Here is a 20,935-nt window from a genome sequence, read left to right as displayed (position 1 = left end):
GTACCTAATTAAGACTAATATCCATTAAGATATTTAAGTCTAGAGTTTAGAGCATCCAAATGAACAGCTATTTATTCTCATGAAGCAGGGATAGCTCTTGCTAAACCATAAATTAATGGCCAGTTTTTCTTCAAGACATGTTAGTAGAATTTCCTCTTCAGGAGAAATATTTTTCTTAGACTTTCTGTTTTATGATGTGCAATGTGGAAAGAAGAGATAAAGAAAATCTTTTAGTTAGTTCTCAGCTATATATAAGGCTTTCTCCATGAAAGGTTTTTATCGGTTGGTATATCTACCTACCTACCTACCTATCCACCTAGCTAGCTATTTATTTACTGGCCATGCTTAGCTAGATGCTTCATTGCATAGTTATATTTCACACACAGGCCAAAGTTAGAATGACAGCAAAGCACATCAGCTTCCACTTTGTATCCCAAGCTGCCAATCAAATATGCTGCAAAGATCATATATAGACACATACCTAATTGAATTCAGTCTTTAAGCTAGTCATGGATCTTGAGGCAGCATGCCTATGCTGTAAAAAGAAGTTAGCATGTATTGGACAGAATCATTGCCTCTCAAAGAGAGAAGAGATAGACATGCAAACAATAATAGTGGAGTGGTTCCCCCCATGGCACTCAGGGGCACTTTAGCACCAGCCCAGCACCTTGTCCTACTTAATTTTTAATGCGAAGCCAGCATTTCCCACTTATTTATGAGAGCAGTGGTTGGGCGCAACCTATTATTCTGATATTTGCTAGGCATTGCTGCCTAGCAAAAGGATAAAGGTAAGCAAGCATAGTGAGATCATATGGGAAATGGATCAGCAAGAAAAACTGGCTGATAGTTTTCTGGTAAAGTGGTGTTTTGTAGGTCTTTATGACCATTAGACCTGTCATCTTGGAAACGGGTAGCCCCCAGCAGCTCCCCAAGTGCCCACAATTTCAAACATGCAAGGTTGGAAAATCCCAAAATTCCAGATGTGCTCACCAGTCCAAAAGGTCTGGGTAGCCCTACCAAGCCCTATTATTTATTAATTTCTTACTATTAAAAAAGAGGCATTGGAGGGCTACCCCTTCCCCTTCCTTTATTTGAAATGCCACAATCTGTCCCCCTTGGAATAGTGGTATCCCATTTCATTACGTGCAAGACTCAAACAATATGCAATAACAGGAAGGAAATGTGTGTGTGGAATTAGGAAAGAATAGCTAGGGGTAAGGTGATTCTGTAGAATTTAATTTCACTAATTTTTTTTTTTCATTTTGTGAATGAAATACAAAAATACACAAATACTGATCTCTTAAGTTTCCCAACATGTACAACTTTTCCAAAAATGTTTTGGTGTGCACTTTTCCTAAATATGTCAATAGGGTTTATTTAAGAAAATGCAAATCACTTTTAAAATATTGGAAAACTGCAGACTATGACACATCTTCCTTCCATTTCTCCTCTGTGTTTGAGGGATGCAAATATAGTAAGCTTCATATAAATATTCAGATGCCATAAATTTTACATCAATTTCTAGCAGCAGTGAGGGGTAACAAAGGACAATGACATTCTACATCAAGTGGGATCTTAGGAAGCTAAGTTTTGTTCAAAGAAGTGCAGTTTCAAGAAGCTGCCTTGAAGCCCAAGGTCTTCCCTTCCTAATACATCTTGCTATATATCTGGAGCCTCCAAGTGCTGCTGAACTACAACACAAAGTTCCTTCTGTTGACCAGACGCTCATAAAAACCAGACAGTTTTGATCACACCGATGTGGCTCCCATCTTGACTTTATTTTTACCATACTTTGCAGACACCCCTGACATATGGTCTTTTAAAGAGCACCAGTCCACTGCTGGTAAACATAATTCAACAAGGAAACTGATGGAGAAGACAGTTGCCAAATTGTTAAGTGGGGCAATTAAATGGGACCACATAACACCAATCTGGAAATTCCTATACTGGCTGGGTCTAATCCAAGGAGTTAATTCCACTACCTTAAAATCTTAATTTAGCAGATCTCAATACAATGTACTTTGCACACAATGGATCAAATTTCTACCCCAATTTCCACCCATCATGTAATTACATCATTAGACAAATAATGTCAAGCATGTCATTTGGGTCAACTGGCACCATTTGTGGATTGGCAGAAATAATGTCCTCTATAACGTGTGAGGATATCATCATACAGATGGTGCTGAATGGTGTCAGTTGACGCAAATGATGGAAATTGCAACATTTGCAGAATGATACCATTGTATTAAGGGGCATAAATCACATTTGTGTTAATGGACACTCATGAATAACACACACCACCTCTCCACATTTAGTCAAGATTTCACTGCATAGAAAGCATGAAACAGTATAGGACTCAGTAGTTAAAGCAATGCTTTCCCAATTCCTTGTCAACTTCTATAGCTGAAAAACTTTTACTGTGGTCCCATTTGAGGTCTAGCCCCTAAGGACAAGGCCCCTCTGAGTTGTGTCCCTTCACTTGTGAAACTCCCTGTGTGCTAGCTATGACTTTTTAACTTATTTCTTTTCCCAGCCCTTTGGCTGAATTGATCCCCTCGGCTCTTTTCTGTCACTCTGGGTTCCCCCCAGCCCACTGCCTTCATTTGTTGAATTTTAAATGATTCCCCTTTTTGGTTCATTGTAACAATCAAATGTGGGTCATGGTACAAATGAATAATTTTGGTACATATATGTTTTATCTGTGTTGTAAATCATACCAAAGGACCTTCCTATGGCAATTCTTTGGTTTTCTTACTACTACAGTAAGAAATGTAGTGGTAAAAGAGATTCCGGGACAGGATGCATCCATCTACCCCCAAAGTAGTCAGTTTCTTTCTCTGAGATACAAATTTAAGGTGCCCTGAATTTGAGGAAGGGGAGGGGGAATGTTTTATGCATGGCTGCACTGGAAGGATTAATGCCTTTTGCTTCTGGCACCTGGCAAGCGAGGTCTTGGAACGAAAAGCCACAGGAAGTGCTTTTGCTTCAGCAATTCACATGTAAGCTTATGAATTTCACAATTTCTTTTTACTACTAACGTCAGACTTGCATAATGAGCCCTGTCAAATTTACACAGAGGCATGTTTTATTCAGCATGATGACCTAGAAATTGTTCTATTATTTCTAACACCAAACGCAGAGTTGGAAAAACTTTTCATCGTTCTGGGAAGAGGACGTGTGTGTGTGTGTGTGGGGAGAGAGAGAGAGATGCTGAAAAACAACCTCTCTGTTGCTGGCATTGCTGTGGTGTGGTGCTATAATTGCAGTAATTATTGTTATTGCCTCTTCTATTCTCGTTGAAATATTTCTGGCCTGTAAATAAGGATTGGAGAAGTTCCTGTACAGTACTCTTAACTCCAGCCTGCACAGTATATGGCATATTTTGAAAACTTAACAAATCCATTGCGGCAAAACATTGCTGTCACCAAGAAGGATCCACCACTGTCTAGTTTTTCACAGCCACCTCCGCCCGGAAAGTCACATTGCCAAGTGTCTCCAGTGCCTCACTGGCACTGCCAGCTCCATCGCTGCCACCACGCTGGGCCACTATCTGCCAAACAGCTGATGGCATGCCAGCAACTCCTTTGTGGCCCACAATTATTTTTAAGATCTCAGTGTGGCCCTTCGCATTCTATGAGTTGTGCAGGCCTGCAGTCTAACTCTTAGCAATCCCCATTCTTAGCCATATTGACTGGGACTGAGCAGAACTGTAATTCAGCATGATCCGCATCTTACCTACTTGTATTTCATGTTCTAAATCAGTAATGGGCATACGCTTGGCTACCAAGGAGCATCCTTCAGATTTGGGGAGATGTACTGGGAAGTGCAAAGTGGGAGGGGGGACTATCTTACAGGTGAGAGAGGCAGAGATTTGATTTGATGATTGATTGATTGATTGATTGATTGCTGATCTATTTTAGATCTTCTTAGGCTGTAGTTTCCATTCTCTTTCCCCTTCAAAATGTGAGAAAAATAGGTGGTTGGTTTTCCGTAATCATAGTCCGTGGGGAATTTGAAGCCTGCCAAAAGGAACTCAGGGTTCCCAAGCAGTCCTGCATCCACAAGTTCCCCGCCTGTGCTTTAAATTATTATTATTCTGAGAGATTGTGGGAAAGTTAGGAAAGTAATGGGATAAATGTTAGACATCAACAACAACAAATGGGATAGGAGATCATTAGGAGGGGATCTCATAACAGCAGCTTGGTCCAGCCTGCCAAAAGCCTAGGAAGAACTGATTCAGTTTCTTCAAAAACACCTGAATGAGCTCACTAATAAATTAGGGCTGGGAGTGCCTATCCTTGTATTAAAAATACATTAAAGAAGTCTATGTAATTGTTACTTCCTTGTTTGAGCTCTGATATGAGGGGCTTCACCATAACCAGCACCTGAAAACATCTTATAGCTAAAGTTACTGAGCAGCAGCATCTGTAATAAGCCATGATTATATCAAAATGATGACACATCATGACATCATTATGCAAATACAGCCACCTGCATATTAGATCCATGTCTAAGGCCACTAGGGATGTGACATGTGGTTGGGTTCTGGCAGTGATTAATTTTTCCTTGAATGAGGGGGTTGTTCCTCCTCCACTTAAAGAGGCAGGGGTTTGCCCCCTCCTCAAGCCATCACTAGACCCAACTGTTCTGGACCTTTTTTAGGAAAGGTTGATGAAAAGGTGGTCATGCAGCAGCTTCAGAGGATCCTGGATGATCTGAATGATCTGGAGCCCTTTCAGTCTGGATTCAGACCAGGATATGGGACCGAAACAGCATTGGTTACACTTTTGGATGACCTCTGGCAGAAGTGGGATGGGGGCAGTGCATCCATCCTTGCTCTTCTTGACCTCTCAGTGACTTTCAATACCATTGACCATGGTATCCTTCTGGATCGGCTCCAGGGCTTGGGTGTGAGTGGTTCTGTATTGTGCTGGTTCTCTGCATTCCTCCGGGGCTGGTTCCAGTTGGTGTTGATCCGGGAAGAGAAGTCCCACTCTTGGCCCCTTCTTTGCAGGGTGCCACAGGGTTTGGTACTTTCTTCTCTCCCGTTTAACTTCTGTGTGAAGCACAGGGTGAAGTATCTTCATTTTGCTGAGGATACCCAGCTTTATATCTCCACCCTGGGCCAACTAAGTAATGCTGTGGAGGTCCTGTCAAAATGCCTGGGGGCTGTGAGGTTTGGGTGTGGAACAACAGGCTTCATCTCAACCTAAGCAGGACTGAGTGGATTTGGGTGTTGGGCCCCCTGGTTCTAGGTGTCAGGTTCGGTCAGCACGAGGTTTCAGGGAAGCACGGGGCTGCAGGGAAGCTCGCAACCAGACCACGCGGAATCCACCGGCGGTAGCTAGCGGGGAAAAGAGGAACCGAAAGCGCCGCTAATTAACGAGCCACCTGCGGCCAGCTAAACAGGAAAACCGCAGCGGAAGCTTTTAATTACGAACTGATAACGGCGCGAGCAAGCAAGGAACGGGGCCGCAGGGCAGCGAAACAAGATCGCAACGCAGCACAGAACCCGCGGGTCTGCACGTAGCAGGGAGGGGCCAACCCAGCCGGAGGGGGACTGGCAATCAAGGACAATGGACTCTGACCGACCCTGCCATCATGAACGATCAGGGGGGACATTGGGGGGCCTAATTGCCCACAGCCGCAACGCGATCACGAGGCGGGAAAAAGCGCGGGAAGGGGGGAATATAACAAGTGATGCAATTGTACCAAGCCAGTCCTGGCTTTGCTTGTGACTACTACGTTACGCATGAGTAAACCTTCTTTGTGAACCACACGTGTCACGAGAGTTTCTCTGTCGAACGGGGCAAATCTCACATAAAGCCAGGACTCACCGTCAGCGCTACCCGGTACCACCGAGGAGCGTTTTCTTTCTCAATACAGGCATGACCAGCGACGAGGAATCCGTGGGTCAGCTGGAGCGCGAGGGATCCAGGCTCGCGGAAGGGCGGTCGGAGCCGCCCGGGAGCGACGGGGCAGCGGCCAGGGCCGGGCGCACTCCATCCGAGCGGTGGTCGATGGGCGTGAATCAAGGACCAGACGATTCGGGCGTTACGATGACCCGGGGTTCGGGGTTCCGGGACCGAGAGTGGAGCGAGAAATTCGCCCGACTAGAGGAGAGAGTCGAGCGACGCCTAGACGCCGTGGAGGCGATGCTCCAGACCCTACTGCAGAGAGTGGGGCCACCGGCGGTAAACGAGGAGGCGAGCGACACTTGGGGCGGTCCGACACCCCCGCCGGCACCACCCACGGCGCCCCGGTCGGAGGACCAACGGGCGGCAGACGCCCTGAGACTTCGAGGTATCACTGGGAAGTTCTCAGGGGACCCCGAACAGCTGCCGCACTTTCTGACGCACGTCAGGGGGTTCATGCAGAGGGGTGGTCACCTATTCGCTAGAGACGAGGACAGGGTATCCTACGTGGCCGAGCTGCTAGATGGCCAAGCCGCCAGCTGGGTGATCGGGCTGTACGATGCCAACGCGGCGGAACTACGGAGTTTCCCGGACTTCATGCAGGCGCTCCGGGACAGATTCGAGGACACATTGAGCGCCAAGCGGGCGGAGGACGACATCCTACAATTCAGGCAGCGGGGCAAATCGGTATCGGAATATGCCCTGGAGTTCCGGAGGTTGGCCGAGAAGCTCGCGGACTGGCCGGAGTCCCTGAAGGTGAAGTATTTTAAGAGGGGACTCAACCCAGAGATCCTGGAACGGGCACTGGGGCGGGACGACCCGGCCACAGTGAAGGATTGGATCTGGCTGGCCGGAACGGCGGAATCGGCGTGGCGGCAGATCCAACAGAGCACAAGACGACGGGACCAGACGGGGGACCGGCCGAGGGAGAGGACCCCCGCGGAGAGACGGAGCGGTCGACGGCAGTCCACCGGGAGGCGAGAGGCGACCAGAGCCCCGAATCTGTGTTTCCGATGCGGAGGCAGAGGCCACCGAGCGGCGCAGTGCCCGACGGAGCGGGAAGGCGCCCCACCACGGCCCGAAGTCAAAACCCCGCGTGCGAACGGGAAAAGGACCGGTGACCGACCGCGGAAGGGGGCAGTGGCGGCGGTGACCGAGAAAGGACGCGGGGGTGGTCGACCCCAGAGACAGCATCCTCCGGAGAGGACTCGGAGCCGGCGGGAAACGAGGCGCGCTCGCACTGAACGGCGTCCCAGTGCGAGCAGGGGAGTCGAGGCGCGCGGACCCAATAGGAGACGAGGACTGCCCACCGTTCCGGGTGAGGATACACGTCCGGGGGGTGAGATCCGGAGGGGAGGCGCAGCTACGGGCGCTACTGGACTCGGGCTGCACCCACTGCTTGATGCACCCAGCGGTGGTCTCGGGGCTCGGGCTACAGCTGAGGCGCCTCCGGGAGCCCATTTCATTCAGCCAGTTAGATGGCACGCTGGCAGGGGGGGGACCAGCTCAGTATTACACCGAGCCGGTCCAGATGACGATCGGGAGTCACCGGGAAGAACTGAGGTTCGTGGTGGTCCCGGTGGCCGACTACGCGGTGGTACTCGGCTTGGCGTGGCTGCGGCGGCGGAACCCACGAGTCGACTGGACGGCGGAGGCAGTGCGGTTCGGGGTCGACAGACCGGCGAGGGACGAGAGCAGATGGGGCCCGAGACCCGGGCGGCGACAGCAACAGCAGCAGCAGCAGCAGCAGCGCCGGGACCCCGGAGACCCGCCACGATCCCGAGGCGAGGGGAGGCAGCGGCGACTGGCGAGGCAACCGCAAAGCGAGGGGCCGGACCCGGGGAACCCCCGACGGGCGGCGGAATCCCGAGGCAGTATCGAGACCTGGCGGCAGCGTTCGGGGAGAAGGAGTCTGACCAGCTCCCACCACACCGGCCCAGTGATTGCGCCATCGAGCTAGAGCCAGGAGCGACCCTGCCTAAGCCAAAAATGTACTCCCTGTCGAGGAGGGAGATGGGAGCCCTGCGCGAGTTCATAGACAAGAACCTAGCACGGGGATTCATCCAACCCGCGAAGTCACCATTAGCGGCCCCGGTGTTATTCCGGGAGAAGAAGGACGGCTCGCTCCGTATGTGCGTAGACTACCGGGGGCTGAACGCAATCAGCACGGAGTACAAATACCCCCTCCCCCTGATGAAGGACTTGATGTCGCATCTGTCGAAGGGGAGGGTGTTCACAAAACTGGACTTGCGCGAAGCCTACTTCAGAGTTAGGATCCGCGCAAAAGATGAGTGGAAGACGGCGTTCAACACCCCGCTCGGAAGCTACCAGTTTTCCGTGATGCCGTTCGGATTAAAAGGGGCCCCGGGGGTATTTATGCAGCTAATTAATGAGGTGCTGCACGACCTACTCTACCGGGGCGTCCTGGTCTACCTGGACGACATCCTCATCTACACCGAGACCCTGGCGGAGCACGTGAGCCTGGTGCGCACGGTGCTCCAGAGACTGCTGAAGGCACAGCTGTACGCAAAGCTCTCAAAATGCGAGTTCCATCGAGAGCAACTAGACTACCTCGGCTACCGAATATCCAGCCGGGGAATTGAGATGGACCCGGCGAAAGTAAGGGATGTCCTGGGCTGGGAAGCGCCGCGAACCCGGAGGCAACTCCAAAGCTTCCTAGGGTTTGCGAGCTTCTATCGTCAGTTCATCCCGAACTTCGCCCAAATCGCCCTTCCCCTAACCGACCTGCTAAAAACCAAGGGCACTGGGAAACCCACAAAGCCCAGCATGGCACTCGCGTTGACTGCAGAATGCCAGGGGTCGTTTGAGGAACTAAAACAGCGGTTCACCGCGGAGCCGATCCTGCGCCATCCCGACCCAGACCGGCGGTTTATAATCCAAGTGGATGCATCAGACGTGGCAACGGGAGCAGTCCTGCTCCAACCCAGCCCGGAGGTGGCCATCCACCCGTGCGCCTACGCCTCCCGCAAATTCACCGAGACGGAGAGGAGGTGGATGGTGTGGGAGAAAGAGGCGTACGCGGTCAAGTGGGCGCTGGCCACGTGGAGGCATCTACTGGAGGGGGCAACTGAACCGTTCGAGGTGTGGACGGACCATAAGAACCTCGAGGCCCTGAAGACCCCGCGTAAGCTATCCCCCAAACAGGCACGGTGGTCCCAATACTTCGGGAGGTTCAGGTTCACACTGAAACACATCCCCGGGAAGCGCAACTTCCTAGCGGATGGACTGTCTCGCATGCCCCAACACGCCAGCCTACGGGAGGAGATCGTGGACTCCATCATCCCCGCCAGCAGGCTGGCTGCAAAGGCGGTGACCCGAAGCCAGACCAAGGGGGAGCGACGGGACGCGGCGTCTGAAGTAAGGCAAGGGTTCGCGGAGGCAGCGGAGCGGGACGGTTGGCTCAAGCAGAACCGAGAGGCGCTAACCGGCCAAGAGGGGTTGTGGTGGCACGAAGGAAAGCTGTACGTGCCCGAGGGTTGCCGACGGGAGGTCATGGAGAGAGCCCACGACAGCCGGAGCGCGGGGCATTACGGCTCCGTAAAGACACTCCACTTAATCCGGCGGCAGTTTTGGTGGCCCACGCTCCGGAAGGACGTGGAGGCGTACTCGGGGGGTTGCCCGGTGTGCGCAACGGCGAAAGGAGCCAAAGGCAAACCTAGAGGCCTACTCCAGCCGGTAGCGGAACCCGACGGCCCTTGGCAAGAGGTCGCCATGGACTTCATAGTGGAGCTCCCGGAGAGTAAGGGGAAGACCGCCATTTGGGTGGTCACGGACTTATTCTCCAAACAAGCGCACTTTGTAGCGTGCCGGCGAGTCCCCACGGCCGAGGGGCTGGCGAAACTGTTCGTGCAACATGTCTACCGACTCCACGGCGCACCTCGACGTATCGTCAGCGATCGGGGCGGCAACTTCATCGCGCGGTTCTGGCGGGAGTTCCTGAAGCGGGTGGGGACGAAACAAGCCCTATCCTCCGCGGCGCACCCGCAGACGGACGGAGCCACGGAACGCCTGAACGGGGGCTCGAACAGTACCTGCGCTGCTACGTGGGGCACCAACAGGACGATTGGGCGGAGCTACTACCATTCGCGGAGGTGGCATACAACAACGCCGTCCACAAGAGCACCGGGTTCTCTCCGTTCAAAGTAGCCACCGGGAGAGAATTCGTCCCCATGCCGGAGCTGCCTCAGCCGGAATCCCAGATCAACTCCCTGGACGCCTGGTTCGCCCAAATCGACGAGACCCGGCGAGCGGCGCACGCGGCATTGCAAAGAGCCAAAGCCGACTACAAGAAGCACGCGGACCGCAAGAGGCTCCCCGAAGAAAAGTGGAAAGTGGGGGACCAGGTGTATCTGTCAACCAAAAACCTAAAGACGCACCAGGCATCGAAAAAACTCAGCCCGAGGTTTGTGGGGCCGTTCCCCATTTCGGAGATCATCAATCCGGTGACCGTCAGGCTGACGCTCCCGAAAAGCCTCGGGAAGATCCACCCGGTGTTCCATTGCAGCCTGCTAAAGTTGCACCAGCCGGGGAACGCCTGGCACAAGGCGGAGGGAGTACCACCACCCATCATGGTCGGGGGGGAGCAGCATTTCGAAATCAACCGGATACTGGACGCCCGGAGGCACAAGGGGCAGACCCAGCTCCTAGTCCAATGGACAAATTTCCCAAGTCCCACAGCGAATGGGTGAGTAAAGCCCACATAAGGGCGCCGGACCTAGTGCGGGACTTTTACAGTAAATACCCCGGGAAGCCGAAATAGGACCGAGGGGGAGTTGTCGTCAGGGGGGCGGCATGTCAGGTTCGGTCAGCACGAGGTTTCAGGGAAGCACGGGGCTGCAGGGAAGCTCGCAACCAGACCACGCGGAATCCACCGGCGGTAGCTAGCGGGGAAAAGAGGAACCGAAAGCGCCGCTAATTAACGAGCCACCTGCGGCCAGCTAAACAGGAAAACCGCAGCGGAAGCTTTTAATTACGAACTGATAACGGCGCGAGCAAGCAAGGAACGGGGCCGCAGGGCAGCGAAACAAGATCGCAACGCAGCACAGAACCCGCGGGTCTGCACGTAGCAGGGAGGGGCCAACCCAGCCGGAGGGGGACTGGCAATCAAGGACAATGGACTCTGACCGACCCTGCCATCATGAACGATCAGGGGGGACATTGGGGGGCCTAATTGCCCACAGCCGCAACGCGATCACGAGGCGGGAAAAAGCGCGGGAAGGGGGGAATATAACAAGTGATGCAATTGTACCAAGCCAGTCCTGGCTTTGCTTGTGACTACTACGTTACGCATGAGTAAACCTTCTTTGTGAACCACACGTGTCACGAGAGTTTCTCTGTCGAACGGGGCAAATCTCACACTAGGGACCTTTCATCTTTTCTTCTGGATGGGGTTGAACTATCAATCTGGGGGTCCTTCTGGATTCATGGCTCCTGTTTGAACCACAGGTGGCAGTTGTGGTGAGGAGGCCCCTTGCACAACTATGTGTTGAGTATCAGCTGTGCCCATTCCTGGATCATGAGGCATCATGGTCACTCATGAATTAGTGACCTCTTATATGGATTACTGTACATGGGGATGCCCTTGAAGAATATTCAGAAGCTTTAATTGGTTCAAAATGCCCACATGGGCAGTTATGTGTGCTCCAAGATCTGCCCATGTTACGCCTCTGCTCTGCAAGCTGCATTAGCTGCCAGGTTGCTTCTGGGTTCAATTCAAGGTGCCAGTAATGACCTATAAAGCCCTACATGGCATGGGATGACTTAAGGGACCGTCTCTCCCCAGTTGTTTCTACCCACCCCATCAGGTCCAGCAGGAAGTGCATGCTGTGGCTCCTGTCAGCTAAAAAGTGTCATCTGGCAGGGCCTAGGAGGAGAGCCTTTTCTGTTGTGGTGCCAGCCTGTGGAACATCATCCCCCTGGAGATTACATTGGCCCCTACCCTGTTGGCCTTTCCAAAGCCCCTGAAAACATGGTTTTGCCAACAGGCATGAGGACCAGGGAATGTGGCAAAGCTGGCAGAGTGGCTGTATTGAGTATTCCTGTTAGATGTGATTACCTCAGCTATGAATTTTATGAATATTTTATGATGGTTTTTATATGCTTTTATATTGGTTTTTTTTCTTGTTTTTTTAAATTGTTGTATTGTTCTTTTTTGTTCTTTTTACATTTGTTTTCATGGTTTGTAAGCCACCCAGAGTCGTATATGTGAGATGGGCAGCTATATAAATTTGAATAATAAACAAATAAATAATAAACATAAGGCTTCTTCATAAACATGAGGCCTGATGCAAGAACAGAGGTGATGTCACTTGTAGGATGTAAGGACCCATGAGTCATCATTTGCTCCCTCTTGCTTCCATGGACAACCCCATCCCAGAAGAACTTTTTGAGGAAAAGCTATAGTACCGTGGTAGATTTTATAAGAATTTCAAGGAGGCAAAGAATAAAGGAAGAAAACAATAAAGTAAAGCCTAGGTGATAATATGCAATTTTAACGTATCATAAAGCCAAGTTATTGTTCTTTTTATTTAATGCTTGTCTCTTTACCATTTGAGATTAATTACAGATTTACTCACATTTTACCATTTCTAATTTTCCCACCTTTCCCTTTTTATATAGCATTAAAAGTTCTTGAACTTTGTAAGAACATTTCCCCGTTGGTCTAAGATATGCTCACGTATTGCCTTATTATTTTTTCCAACCCAATGGAATGTCGGAAAGAAAGTTAAAGGGCACAGGTCTCTGTATGTCCAGGAGCAGGATAATTCTCCATAAATGTCACTTCAAAGCACTGGAGTGTAGCAGGTCTAACGCACTAGAATTCTTACCTTCCCAAGATGCACAGGTCACTAACTTTTAAAAAAATAATAAAAATGAATATACCAATATATCCAGTAAAGGGGTCGTAACCAACCTTAATTAATATTATAGAAAGCTCACTAGGCCAAGTAGGTAAGAACTTATTGTCCTACTCCTAACTGCAATGCCCTGTAGGATCAAATCATTTTACATGCAGTATCTTTTATGAGATTATTATCAAGGGATGACCCTGGCTATACACATGTTTTGTACTAGCTCTGCTGTATCCATAAATTGACGGTCGTGTTGATCTACATTAGATTGTTTACTCTGCACGTTTTATTAAAATTAATGTTTGTTTTGCTTCTGATCAGTGATTGCAGTGATAAAGGGTGATAGTGGTGGTGTGGGAGTGATAGTGGGAGCTGATATTAACTTCTCATCGAGAGGCTTTGTCTATCATATCCTGCTAATCTGTCTACATTAGCTTTCTGCAGACACGTAAGTAACCTCAAAGTGGGGGAAAAGCCTGCTCAGCAGTCAGACTTCAAGAAGCTTCACTTCTTATCCTTGCTTGACTATTGCTGAGATCACCAATATGGTCATGTAGGATGAAGGTCCAGTTAACAAAATGGGCTCAGAACAACCCAAAATAAGGAATCCAAGCTAGATATTTTCTCAGGGGATGCATATTCAATGGTTTGCTGGAAACTGAGTGGCATTTAGACCTGCTACAGGCCCAGTAAAAATTTATTATTTGGGCTTTTCCCTTTGACTGAAAGAAAAAACAAATATGGAGTGTGTTGCAATGCTGCCCCCCCCCCCCCAATCTGTGCTCACTTTTCTATGTCCTTGTTAAATGATGGAGTTATTTGTTTGGACCAAATATTTTTTATAAGCAGCTTCAAATTTTCTAACAGACATTTTTGGACACCCCCCTTCCTTAGTGTGCACATTTTCCAAGCAATTTTTTAAGTAAATGCATTTTTCATACATTGTATTGCTTTTTCTGATATAAATAGTTTTTGAGTTTCCCTGCCGATAAACCTATTTGTTCATAATTTTGTTCCAAATGACGCAGCAAAATCCTGAAAAGTGCGAAATTTGGTGTGCACATTAATTCCAATCTTCTGCATTCTGTAGATTTCAGAATGGTGTATTTGTCTAAAAGCTTGGAACGACTGAATTTTTCACCCATTTCTAGTATTCAAAGGGGTACCACATTTGCTGTGCATTTTATGCTTTGGTCTCACTGTGGATCTTTTTACAATATATTCAGAAACGAACCCCTGCTGGTACTTTTCTAGATTCTATTGTATGACCCCATAAGAACGTATCACTTTTAGGACAACATACCTTTGCCTCAGATGATAGTGGGACACACAAAATGCCTTCCTTGCTGATCTCAACGATTTGAAAAGACAGAAAGATAGAAAAAATCATCCCCCCGTCCCAAATTAGCTGAAATATCAAATTGTGCAACTGACTTGCAGCAAGTCACACATACTACTCTGCCACCTTTCATTTGGGGCGGGGGGAGGAGGAGCAGCATTTCAACATACATAGCAATATCCAAAATCCTGTAAGTTACTTGATTCAAGCCTCTCGTTAAAATGCACCATGACTTGTTCCTCTTTCTTAGATGTCTACACTTATAGACGAACGCTATAGTAAGATTTGCTAAGTATATAACCCTATAGGATCTATTTTACAGTCAAATGGTGGAAGTTTGTATTCTGCGTACAAGAGGGAGCACTCTGGGTAGTTTATGATTACAGCAACCAACATGAATTATGCACATTTATCCTTTGCGATCATATATGGAGAGTTTCACAATTATCTCCCTTTTTGCATCACTATTTTTTCAGCCAAATCCTGAAAATGAGCTGTAAAGAATAGAATTGCAGTTGGATTTTTTTGTTTTTAATTCAGTATTGGAGGTTGCTGCTTCATCTTATATGCTGAAATGCCTTCTTCTTCTAGGAGAGAAACTCTATTTTTGCTTGAATGTTGGGAAATATTCTTAAAAGAAACAAGCTTAGAAACTGAATGGAAGACTGAATGAAGTGGATATAAAGTCAGGTATGACATGGAGAAACTGTGTGGCAATACCTCCTGGCAACCTCCTGGTAAACCACTAGGATAAGGAACCATCCAATGAAGTTGACTGGAAGGTTTAGAACAGACAAAAGAACGTAAACTCTGGAATTCATGACCACAAGTCATGGTGAAGGTCGCTAATTTAGCAAGCTCTAAAAAAAGATTTGGATAAGAGATCAGTTGGTTTCAGCACTTTTGAACTTCAGACAGTGTTTATTTCCTTAAACTCTGAACCTTCCTTGGTAGCACAGGTACTGGCATTTTGCTACCCTATGGAGGAATCCTTGGTTCAGTAAACTATCTGTTGCATTGCTTGCCCTTTGGACTCAGAGGGGTCAGTTCATCTGATTCTGATATATCATCCTCTTTAGAGTAGCTTGACTTGCAATTTCTTCTAATTAGTTATTGTCCTAATTTTATGATTCACTTGAGGAATTCTCCAAGGAAGACACAGTGCAAGACTTTAAATGTAAAATCTGTTAAACCCCCAAAGGGATATCCATTTTTGTTTCCAAGGTTCCAGATGGCATCTTCCAGAATTCTCTTTGTGCTTTAAAGATGATTCTAGATATTCACTCACAACATATTCCCTGTGTGTAAATTCAAGCTGCCTGTCTAGTGTTTCTTCATTTAGTTATGTATTGGTTTAATATAGAAGGAAGGGAGGGGAGAGGGGGAGGGGAGAGGAAAAAAGTACCCCAAGTTCAGAGAAAAAAGAAATTAAAGAAATTAAAACAACAGCAAAAATAACAAAAATGTATTATGCTATATATAGCCCAACTTAACATACCATTAAGTTTTGACCTCATGGAATGATTTGATCAATCTTTCCATTATATCAGTAGCCAGCTCATAAATCGAAAGTAAACACATATTGGTGATTCAAGACTGTAAATTTGGGGGTCATATTGTCATTTCAATATTGAAGAGTAACCTTTTTCACTGCTCCCCTCTGCTCAATAAATCCATAATTCTTTATAAAGTAAAATGTTCCAGGTTTTTGATATATAATTCAAAATTACATTCACACCTTTAAACTATACCGATCTTTGTAACACCATATTCACCTATGGATATTAAGTCAAAATAGAGCAATATTGAGAAAAGTCCGTATCATATAAGTCACCCCTCACCCATTTTACACTTCCAGCAAAATGAAGATCACCCAAATGATTTTAAGATTTGGCTGTCAATAGTCAGCTCAAAACTACTACCCATAGTTGCCCATGATTTAGCCCACATATAACTCTTCCACCACAATTTTCAAATTGGGATTACCCCACAGTGTAAATATGCCGTGGGAATGCAAGTAGAAATTATACTTCCATTCTAACATCTTCCAAATGTGTCATGCAGCCTGAGTACAGGAAATACAATGGAGCTACAGTCCAAACTGGAGCCAAGGCCCTTCCATAATGTCAGAGGAATCACATAATAACTTTCTAATTATATTTGTCCATTTTTACTTGATGCTTTGCATTTCGTAGAAAAAAATTAAGTCGGAACATATGCTAAAAGTTGGGAAATATAACCCAACCGCTCCTATAATCATACAGTACTTGTAATTTTGATATTTAAAAATCCATGGGGTGGTCTGACCCATAAAAAGTGCCTTAATATCTCATCTGTCTGCTTGTATCAAGTTAAAGCTATTAGCACAGATATAACTTGAAATAAATATATCCTGTCAGAAATAAGAGGAGATAAAGACATTCTTGAGAATCTTGTTAGATGATGTTTCCATTTGTAATAACCATAACAAAGTCCTCCACGTTGGACCAATTAAGAAATAAAAGCTCCATATCTGGCTCAAGATTTGTTCAAGAAATTTCCACTGCTCCAATTTTTTTTTCCTATTATGTCCAGATTTACCGCCTCTTGAAAACTTGTAATCCCATTCCTCCTTAGGTCATTGCAGCTTTTATTAGAGATTTTTTGGTGATCTGCCTCATTCAGCCTTCCCTAAAGGGGACGTCGGCAAAAGAGGAAACGCATCAAAGCAGTGGCTTGAAATATTGGTCTTAGATCTTGCCCTAAGTCCAGGATACTATTACTATATACGCAAAAGGGTTGTGTACACTACCCTGGCAAACCAACCAGTTACTGCCTGGTTCCCGCATAGTTTCACAGGAAGAGAGAATAGAAATTCTTCAAAGTCCATGAGAGATCATTATGATTGTGCTAGCATGTAACGTAATTGTGCACTACTCAGATTTGTGCAGTTTAATATGGCATGTGTTGAAAATTATTTGGAAGAAATATTTTGGATCTAGTGTGAGCGCAGCCCCTTCCTGTTTCAAGGCGAGCTGAAGCAAAAGTGTGGCTGCTTCAGAGCAGTATGAAAATGAATGGACTGATTCCTTAAAGTAGGTGCACTTTTCTTTGTGTTTGTACAAAAGATTGAAAGAAGAGGGGTTGGTTTAATGAGTAATGCTGTGCTCGGGCAAGGCATGTAGGACATCTTCCAAAGCATTTTTGAAGTATGTGCAGCCCTACAATTCACCTTATTGAACCAAAATGTAGCCTAGTGTCGTATATTATTCTCTTGATCAGGTTGCAAATCAGGAAGTGGATGCAGTTTCTACTTGATGTGGGGTGGTGGTCAAGTAAGAGGATTGTTGATCATGCAGCTCTACTTTAGAGTGCCAGTTTGGTGTAGTGGTTAAGGCACCGGGCTAGAAACTGGGAGGCCGTGAGTTCTAGTCCTGCCTTAGGCACAAAGCCATCTGGGTGACCTTGGGCCAGTCACTCTCTCTCAGCCCTAAGAAGAAGGCAATGGCAAACCACTCCTGATATCTTGCTAGGAAAACTGCAGGGACTCTGCTTTACTTATAAAACCCCACTGATCATCCACAGTACCTTCCCTTTTGAAGATCTTGTGGATTGTGACCATGCACTCCTTAGTAATAGGTATTTCACACATCCATTGGAAATATCTCAAGTGGTATATTGACCTGACACGGCTGAGTCCATCTCACCATTAGAAGCATGAAATCATTTGTAATGGTGGGCTAACTCAGTGCTTGCAGCGTCTCATGGTTTGCATTTATTTGCTGGTCCAGCAAGTCTTAGCCTTGCTCAGTTGGGTTATATGAAATAAGTGAAGGATACAGCCTTAGCACTTTATGTCATCTGTACTTTTTTGTCTCTAGCCACGAGTGAAAACCTACTGACATCCTAATTATACTCTGGTTGAGATATTGCTTGAAATAACTCGATAGATAAATATTTTGACTCTTCTTGTTGCACACAAATGTGTGTTGTTGCTGCAACATATGCAAATTGGAACTCTTAAAGTAAGAAAAGAAAGAAGTGAATTTAAAGGGAAAAAATAGAGAACGGTGAATTTAAGAGAAGAAAAATGAAAATTCTAAAATTAAGCTTTTCAGTTGTTGCATGCATGCAGAATCAACTCACACTGTTGATGTGTGGTTCTTTGATCCCTGGGATAACTGTAATAAGATATTTGAGCAACAATTTGACAATTTTTAATACGCTACTATTAAGATGTACTATCATAAATAATTATTTCCCTCTTGAAAATAAATTATTTTGTAAACCTAGTGATACATTCAACACTACCTCCCTCCTTCCCTCCCTCCCTCCCTCCCTTCCAACTGGCTTATGTAAACTTTGGCAGAAAATACTAAAAAATTTAATCTAGTAATTCAATTTTGGGCTTTGAAATTCTATTCTTCAAAGCCCATATGCCATCTGCCATCTGCATATATATCTGCTGTATATCTATTTGTTAATTACATGGATAGGCACTCCAGATGTTGCTAGTATATTACAGTGGTCATTATGAGTGACCACTGACCATGATGGTTGGGATTGATGGGAGTTGTAGTTGTGCTAGATTGGAAGGCCTGGGTTTCCTTAGTTTATATCAGTAGAATTTCTGTTTTCAGTGCCATTTCCCACTGACAGTGTTCCAACAACAGAATGGACTGGTGTCACAAATGCTGCAGTGGAAGTTAGGAAGAAGCAATGTTCACTATCCTAACATATATATTTCTTTGTGTTTTCCTGTTGTTCCAATGGGCATATGTCAGGGACTTGGCAAAGGGTTAAGAGAGAGTCATTATATTTAAGATTCCTCTTGTCCTGTCTATGATCAACCCTGTCATAACATTCCCATAAAGGCTGGCAGGGAGGTAGAGGTACAGGTAGAGGTAGATATTTCCCTTTCAGAAATTAGAACCTTCTCTCTGCCCTAAAAGGAAGACATTGGAGAGATCCTATGATTCTTGAGAAGTTCCCCCTAGACACTTAAGGTTGTAGCTTTAGTATGGATCTTAGAAAGCTCTTGCTAGATGCATGAAATAGAAAGTGGATTCCATATTTTATTATTTTTTCATTGACTGGAGTAATTGTCTATTACTTCAGAGTGATAACTAAGTGAACACTCAGCAGATGTAACCCAGAGGTTGATGTGTAGCTACTTACCATAAGCATTTGTTTGCTGGTACAGAAAATCCAAGGATAAAGTTGTCTGCAGTTGGCTAATATTTTAGTACCATGTGGCTCTAAGAATCATGCAGTTAGCTCCTAACATACAGTACATACTGCCAGTATATATAAATTAAGTGGTACGGTATTGGTTTCAGTATGTGGGCTACAATGAGTGTTCAGCTTTCTTATTAACTGAAGCCACATATCTGGTATCTTTGACAAATGCTTTCCTGATTGCATAGATTGAAATGCTGAATTTTCACAATAAGGTTGGCAGTAATTAGAAAAAATAATACCCATCTATAATTGTTTGGTGCAACCTCACCCATGACTGTCTGGATGTTCAGCTTCTTGAGTTCCATCTGGGAGATCTGTCCTGTAGTGCTGCAGGGATTGAGAGAGAAGATAATCAAATGGCAAATTTGAGTAAAGAGTAAAATTTCTGCCAGAGTAAAATACTCTGGCAAAAACCTCACATCAAAAAGTGTTTCACTTTTTTGTGAGATGGGTAGTATCTAAATTTGAAATATAAATAAATAACAATAAATAAAAAGTGATTAAAACTACTGTAACTTGCACATCCACTACCTAGAATTTCTGTACTGTATACAAGAAGGGATAGGTAAGAAAGGAGAGGAGAAAGTTAATATATCTGTAGTAGTTCTTAGTGGCAGATAGGGGCGCAAAGCATTCTGAAATATTAGCTAGAAATATTATTTCTAGCAACCTTCCTGGCCTTTGATATAGCTTTATAAAATTCTCAGCATTTGGCTTTTTCACTTTTTCCAGGCTCACACTGGTGCGCTTCACTGTTTTTGACTCCTGAGGAGATTATTTCTGCCTGGGAGCACTGCTTAGGGTTCAGAGACTGTGGAAGAGAGATTAGACCTGTAAAATACAAAGATGGTTCTGCTTAAGCCTCCAGGCCATTCTATCTCCCCCTCTGAGGAAGAGGGCATGAAGAAACAGCTGAGGCTGACATGATACTAATTTACTCCTAGATGACACTATGTTAGGATTGACCATGAAATCAACTGTAGTTTCATTTTGTTTATTGAATAAGATTTACAGGACCTACAAAATAAATCCTAAGTTTGAAATAAACCAGCCAGCTATTTTATTCACCTAAAAATCCACCGAAATCCTTCCTTAAAATTAGCTGTTCCTTTCTTTTAAATACTGTTGATTTCGTTAATGATGCTGGTTATTTTACAGGCAACTAATCTTCAAAATTAAGGACTCAAGCAAGAGATGCCTTCTAATTGGATTGATGCTTGAGCTAGCAGAATAATTGATTGGCACCACGATCACTTATGCACACAGAGAAGTAACAGAGTCAGATTAATGAAAACATATGGTAATTATGCAATTGGGTATGTGTTGGGAGACAAGTTAAATCTAGAAAGGAGTCTGAGGATAAAAAAAGTAACTATTTGTATGTGTTAAGTTAGGTGGTAACCACAGTTAGTGTGCTACTGATCCTTGATTTACCTTTCCTGCTTTATCAAGTCTTCCCTGCCCATGAAAAAGATAAGATTGATGCCTTTGAAAAGCAAACTGCAGGTAATGTGAAAAGGCATGAGGGCATAGTGATGGGAGACTTTGGTGACTTTGACATCTGTCATGAGACAAACTCTGGCTAG

General features: G+C 46.0%; 1 protein-coding gene across 1 annotated transcript in view; it reads left to right on the top strand.

Annotated features, from left to right (window-relative positions):
* NLGN1 (neuroligin 1) overlaps nt 1-20,935 on the top strand; it is a 455,947-nt gene that overhangs the window by 296,083 nt on the left and 138,929 nt on the right. The window lies entirely within an intron of this gene.

The sequence above is a fragment of the Python bivittatus genome, unplaced genomic scaffold (genome assembly GCF_059951505.1).
Source record: "Python bivittatus isolate LINGU-HERP-01145 unplaced genomic scaffold, Pbiv_v1 ctg000980_np1212, whole genome shotgun sequence".
In the NCBI taxonomy this organism is placed as follows: domain Eukaryota; kingdom Metazoa; phylum Chordata; class Lepidosauria; order Squamata; family Pythonidae; genus Python; species Python bivittatus.
The sequence above is the reverse complement of the archived record's forward strand: the minus strand, read 5'-3'. Positions and strand labels throughout refer to the sequence as shown.